The 4900-nt window shown below is 41.6% G+C and overlaps 1 long non-coding RNA gene across 3 annotated transcripts; it reads right to left on the bottom strand.

The window, feature by feature from the left end:
- Nucleotides 1-24: 24 nt before the first annotated feature.
- On the bottom strand, nt 25-1819 carry LOC112074510 (uncharacterized). Of its 3 annotated transcripts, none has more exons than XR_002894758.2 (3): nt 1753-1819; nt 1317-1509; nt 25-444 (listed from the first exon to the last, which is right to left on the bottom strand). It is a non-coding gene; the product is annotated as an uncharacterized lncRNA (long non-coding RNA). The 3 variants fall into 3 exon arrangements; XR_002894755.2 differs by having other exon boundaries at nt 1732-1795; XR_002894756.2 differs by lacking the exon at nt 1753-1819 and adding an exon at nt 1649-1736.
- Nucleotides 1820-4900: the final 3081 nt, after the last annotated feature.

Raw genomic sequence — 4900 nt, 5'->3', positions numbered from 1 at the left:
ACTGCATGTAAGTCCAACTCTGTTGAGTCATTGAACTACAAGTAATTTTGCATGCCAAATAACCCCAGGCAATACGAGTAGCCTAGTCAACCTGCACACTGTGCCCAACTTTGGGGGTTGACACTAGCCTGACTGGTCCCAGATCTGTTAGTGTTTAAACAACTGACAAAAAGCACAACTGATCTGGGATATCAGGTCTGTGTTCTGTAAGGGGGTCACCGTAGATCTGGGTTKTTATTGGAGATGTTTACACATGAGCACCATGTGTTCTGTTGTGTGGTTTAGGTATATGGACCGACAATAAGGTAGAAAAGTAGGTTGTCCCTTCTCACCTGAGCCCACTCCCACAACATAAATGGTCTCCCCACATCCTTCATCCATCCTCTCTCGGAGTTGCCGTAGTAACGAGTCATACTGTTCTCCTGTGGGGCTGACCAGAGTCAGCTAGGAAAGAGAGAAAATGTATTTTTAGGTTCATTCACTGGTGTTACGCTTGTTTGATAATTGACAGAAACTTAAATACAGGTGTTTACAATAACATTTTATTGTAAACTGGACTTGGTGATGCATTTAAATTTACAACGTAAATAAAACGGAACATTACAGTTCATGTCCAGTAGAGGACAGAATAACACTAAAAAAACTAAGTAAGAACGGCCAGACAGACAGCATGCAAATATTGAAGCAATTAGCTAGAAGCTAGGCCTGGGTCGTTTGTTGATGTTACAATGACGTAGCCTAGCTTCTGGCAAGCCTGACCAAGTTGTAAATGTGCACATGCATGGTGATTCATGCAATTATGAACATATTGATGTTTAATCCATACTTTCTTATTTGAAATAAATTACATTTGCAGGATAGATATAGGTTTCAGGCCGGATTGGTGTCAGTTTTGCCCCAGCTAACACACCTGACTCCAATAATCAACTAATAATGGTCTTCAGTTTAGAATGCAATTAGTTTAAATCAGCTGTGTTTGCTAGGGAAGAGGGAAAAGTGTGACACCAAATCAGGCCCCGAGGACGAGTTGTCCAGGCCTAAATCTGGTCAAATCATCTTTGGTTGTTTCGCCAACTGTAGTGTCTACACAGTGGCACATATATACGTGTCATTCATTCACCATTGCATGTTTTGGTGGGTACTGGTCACTCTAAAAGATACGTGTCCGGTCATACTTGAACCAAATGAAATGCTATTATAAAAGTGTCACTTTCATAAAAATAGCAACATATTTTTGTTAAAGCTGATGTAAAATTGAAATCCACGAATACATATGCCATGTAGCTAGCTTTAGCTGAGTCGAGAGCAGGGCCTACCTTGCTAGTAAAGTCTAAATGATCCTCGGACTCGCCGTTAACATTCTCTCCGTCTTCGAAGCACTCTCCCCCTGAAAGGTCATCCCCACAGTCCGGTGCGAATATAGAAACTGGTACTACGGATTCCTCTTTCGGTAATGTCCCCGGGCTTAGCCCTGGCTCTATTGCTGCCAACGACGCCATCTCCCCAAACCTTCAGAAAAAAAGTAATTAAATTGCAAACTGCTAGCATAACATAGCTAAGCTAACGTTAGCTCACAAACCAAGCTTGCTACTGACACCAACATATTATGATGCAATGCATGCAACAATTTCGTACAGCAACTGCTTACGGTTTAAATTAGGCTAAAACGTCCCTTACTTAGCAATTTAAGTTGTATTAGTAATGTTATGTAAACATATACATTCATCATACCAGAAGTAGTAGTGTACATACAAGGTTTGCTTAGGTAGCCTATTTGTGTGTGGCCCGCCCCTATATTAAATACAGAAACAGGATTGGCTACAGTACTCAAAGCTCCACCCTCCTACCCTAGGTTCTTGAACGTTGACAGGTGTTCAACACAGAATGGAATTATTTCACAGAAACAAAATCAATACATTTTTCTCTTAGAGTTTTGACTCTCTTTCAATGTGTCATATGCACACATAATATAGTGTGTGCACGATCATAGAAACGCCTTGCAGCAAATATTTGAATAACATATTAAAATACTGTACGTAAGTAATGTATGTAGTAACTATATGTACCACTAGATCGCAGTTTCATTGGTCAAAATACAGTGGATGGACACCTACATTGTCTGTACTAGAAAGTATCAAATGAATTACTAAAATGTCCAGTATTGTTGTGTAAGACTCAGAAACACCATACTACAGGCTGAAAGGGAGAAGAATGAAATGAGAAAGAATGAAAAAAGAAAGGGTAAGAAGTCAAATAGATAGAGCCCTCCACCTTGTTGAGAAATATGTCCCAAATGGCACCATATTCCCTACAAAGTGCACTACTTTTGACCAGAGCTCTATGGGCCCTGATAAAACAAATGTGTACACCATATAGGGAATATGGTGCCATTTGGTACATTCTCTGGCAAATCACTCCAAATATATTTGACTTTCTTCCAGTGGAGGCTGCTAAGGGGAGGGTGGCTCATGTTAATGGCTGGAGTAATGGCTGGAATGGTTTCCATGTGGTTGATACCATTCCATTGACTCCATTCCAGCCATTACTATGAGCCGTCCTCCCCTCAGTAGCCTTCACTGCTTCCTTCTATTGCTTGGTTAGAAATGTAGGCTACTGATATTCTTGGCCCTGATTGGTCACCACTTTTACAACTCAATCTCTTATTGGCTAGTACACAATTCTAAACCCTGCCCTTTCTACAATACCAGACTGTAAAATGAAAACTTTCTCACTTTTCAGGCTTTTTCTGCTGAGATTTCATTGAGAAGTCCGCCAAGATGGTATGTATGACTGTAATTCATTCAGAACTATTATTTTATCAACTGTCTCTGCTTTCAAACTATCTACACACTACAGCATGTCAGATACATTGTTAAAACACCTCCCTTTCAAAGGCAAATCAATACAAGGTAGAGGGACAGTTAGCTGGTAAAGTTTGTGTGCAGCTCCTGAAACTGATGTTTTGCTTTGATACTCTGTTATCATGATTATTATTGTCACAGTACACATAACCTTGGGACAACTGGCATTTAATATGAGTCTGGGATTAAAAGACTTTCATTGCCAATATTATTTATTCTACTACAGTGACAGTCCATCAAATCCATATGTGGTTCTTCGTGGTCTTTTGCAGTAGTGTTCCTTATCTTGATGTACTTTGAATTATTGTGAGTAGTTAGAGTCTGGTGATTAGTTGGATTCAGGGTTGTAAAAAGTAAGAGGATGACACCTGTATATTCTACAGCCTTTAGATCAGGGCTCTCCAACCCTGTTCCTGGAGAGATACCCTCCTGTAGGTTTTCACTCCAACCCTGTTCCTGGAGAGATACCCTCCTGTAGGTTTTCACTTGTTCCTGGAGAGATTACCCTCCTGTAGGTTTTCACTCCAACCCTGTTCCTGGAGAGCTACCCCCTGTAGTTTCCACTCCAACCCTGTTCCTGGAGAGATATACCCTCCTGTAGGTTTTCACTCCAACCCTGTTCCTGGAGAGCTACCCTCCTGTAGGTTTTCACCCCAACCCTGGTCCTGGAGAGATACCCTCCTGTAGGTTTCCACTCCAATCCCAGTTGTAACGTACCTGATTCAGCTTATAAACCAGCTAATTATTAGAATCAGGTGCACTAGATTAGGGTTGTAGATGGTAGGATACCCAATAGTTCAGTAGTCTAGAAATATTCTGTGTCACAATATAAATGTGGCTAACTTTGTTGCTTTGAACCACAAGAAATGTACAACGTCAATGGATTCTATCCCCAACGAATTACAGAGCGTTTGAGAATTCACTGGAGACTCCACCTGTTTGATGATTAACGTCATAATTGATCTGAGATACAGAGACAGGTGGTGCAGTGTTCCAAGGTGCGGCCCAGGTATAGGGTCTAACTACTATATCTTCTACGTGACTAATACCATGTGATACCAGGGACATTGACCCACTGATACAGAGGACACAATGACTACCATTTATTAGATCCAACCAATGATTGTTTAAAGGGAGGTATTATGTGAATCTCAATAGCATCATTGACGATGCAGTGTCGCACACACATGCACGCACACACACACACACACCACAGATTGTGGTACAGACAGAGGGTGTGGTAGGGTCTTACCTCGTCTTTGAATCACCAGTTTCATCCTCTATTTTTTTTGTCTCAGTGTTGTAAACCATTTATGACTTTACTGTCTCCTTGTGACCACTTCCTGACCATCTCAACGGTCAAACAGCATTCAAACAACGTTTAGTTCCTGTTTTCCTGCTTTTATGACCCTGTGTTCGGTATTTTATGACTGATCCCAGATATGATTGTGCAAACATGGCGTGACAGTGACCATAGGAGTCGTCTAGTACAAACAGATCTGGGACACGGATATGGTTTTATTACCCGTGGGTGTTTCACTCACTACCCCAATAAGGTTGATCATTAACACTGAACCAGATAACCTGACCGTAGGTTTTGTTACCGTGGTTCCACGTGCACCACAGACGGGCTGATACGAATCTGTAAAGCACAGGTGGCTGGTGGCATCTTAATTGGGGAGGACGGGCTTATTGTAATGACTGGAGCTGAATGAATGGAGTGGTATGGAACTCATCATGGGTTTCCACGTGTTTGATACGTTTCCATTCACTCCATTCCAGCCGTAATGATGAGACGTCCTCCCCTCAGCAGCCTCCTGAGCTGTAAAGTGTATGCAGCAGTACACGCCACAGTTATGGATAACAACGTTTACAAAAACACAAAGGTCATACAGAGTTCATACAGATGTCATTGACACTTAAGGATGATCAACTAAAGGTTCATAGCTCCATCGTCATGTCAACTCCATCGTCATGTCAACTCCATCGTCATGTCAACTCCATCGTCATGTCAACTCCATCGTCATGTCAACTCCATC

This window comes from Salvelinus sp. IW2-2015, unplaced genomic scaffold, assembly GCF_002910315.2.
Source record: "Salvelinus sp. IW2-2015 unplaced genomic scaffold, ASM291031v2 Un_scaffold2665, whole genome shotgun sequence".
Classification (NCBI taxonomy): domain Eukaryota; kingdom Metazoa; phylum Chordata; class Actinopteri; order Salmoniformes; family Salmonidae; genus Salvelinus; species Salvelinus sp. IW2-2015.
Note: the sequence above shows the minus strand (reverse complement) of the source record. Positions and strands in the feature narration are given on the sequence as shown.